Genomic DNA, 2,014 nt, shown 5'->3' on the forward strand with positions numbered 1-2,014 from the left:
AATTTTGTGTAAAAACCAGATGAATATATTTACATGACGCAGACGTCTTTTATACAATGGCGTTGAAATGTGTGACATCGAAATATGTGTGATCAGTTATAAGGTTTCTCATTTTGGAAACCTTGAGATAAAAATCTAATTGAGTTATGTAGTGTCTGAAAGGGTACAACTATCCTAGATAAGCTTTGATTGGATTTTGTTCCATTTACCTTGGCAGGTAAACTTCATGAAAATATCTGGGTGTTTGCATTTACATACATTAATCACAGCACCTTGTGTCTTCTCAAGCATATATTTTGTAATACCTGTAAAGCTTGATGAGAATATACAATGTCTGAGCTCTGTCTCTGTGATATTATCATTAATGCCATACCATCTTGTGAATTTGTAAAGGAATCTGTATTTGTAAAAGAATCTGAATCCTTTTGGAGCCTTTTTATGTAGCACAGCCTGTCCAATTTTATTTTGACATACTTATCCACTATATACTGGTGAAAAAATTCTTGGCAATGATTAAGATGATCAAATTAATTACTTGAAATCATCAATCAATCAATAACCATAACTTATACAAGATGCAGTTTTCTTTTTGGAAGTGGTTCCAGTAACTTGTGGCATACAAAAGTGATATCCATTTTTTACATTAAAAGACAGGCATTGTATGAACAGGAAGTTTCATTTATTAAACTGATGCTAGCATCATGTCACTTCAAAAGAATATTGTATTGTCATGATTTTCTCCTACCATAATAATTGCCACTTGATTATGCTCAGAAATATTAAATCAATGAACATATTTTCCAGCTCGTTTTTTTGTTAGCATAATAGACAACTTGAAAATCTAGAGCTAAAGTATATTTTAGTGCTTACCAAATGCTTCTGTCTTAAAAATGCTTTCCAAGAAGCATTCTTTTTTTTTCAGCTTTAAAATAAGTTTTAATCATGTACTTAGGCTGCTTTTGTTGTAACATTGTACTTCATCATCATTGTCATCATGGTCGTTATCGTTGTCGTTGTCTTCGTCATCATCATCGTAGTCATTGTCATCCTCTAATGCCCATGTTCCATCATCATCATCATCATCATCATCATCATCCTCATCCTCATCATCACCATCATCATCTAACATCCATGTTCCTTGCTGGCATGGGTTGGGTGGGTTGAGAGGATCTGATGGGTCCAAGGACTGGCAACATGCTCCAGTGTTTGTTGTGGAATAGTTTCTGCAGTTGGATGCCTTTCTGATTACCATCCACTTCACAGCATGTGTTTAATGCTTTTTTTTTCCTGTCACCAGATCTATGAGGTCACTATGCAGCTCACAAGACCATGACCTCCAGGGTGGAGATGGTTTATGCTTGGAGGTGAGCGGTTAAAGTACAAGAGAAGGTGGAAGAGTAAGTTCCTTACTATATAGGAGATACATAGCTATTAATGATTAGAAGAGAAGGTGGAAAGAGAAGAGATTAAATAATGATGATAAGGTGTTTGCGTGTCTCCTCTAGGTGAAGTGAAGTAGAAGTGAGCGAGGAAAGAAAAACTGGGAGTGTGAGTAGGAGAAGGTTTGCAAGAGAATATGGGTGAGTGAGAGATGGTAGAATAGGTGAATGAAGCAGTGATAGATAACAGCTATAAGCATTAAGTAGGTTTGAAGGAGGGATAAGGAGTGAGGGATGATCAATGATGAATAATTTGGATAAGATTGGGGGAAGCTGAAGAAAGTGGAGGATAAGCAACAGGATAGCAACGATAATACAGTTGACAGTATACAGGGAAAAGGTGAGAGAGATGACATGTGACTGAGTAGGATGCCTGAGTAGGGGAAGAGAGATAGTGGCATGGTGCAGGTAGGGAGACCTGATATGGTAGGGGGAAGAGAGAGATAATTTGCTGATTCAGTTGGGTTTGGGTGATTAGTGTAAAGTATGGGTGGAGTGAACAATATTAATGGATGAAGGACAAGCAGTATGAAGTGAGAGCTGCAGTTAGAGAGATAGTGGATGGTAGGGAGGTG

This window comes from Octopus bimaculoides, chromosome 3 (genome assembly GCF_046866305.1).
Source record: "Octopus bimaculoides isolate indiv1 chromosome 3, ASM4686630v1, whole genome shotgun sequence".
NCBI lineage: Eukaryota > Metazoa > Mollusca > Cephalopoda > Octopoda > Octopodidae > Octopus > Octopus bimaculoides.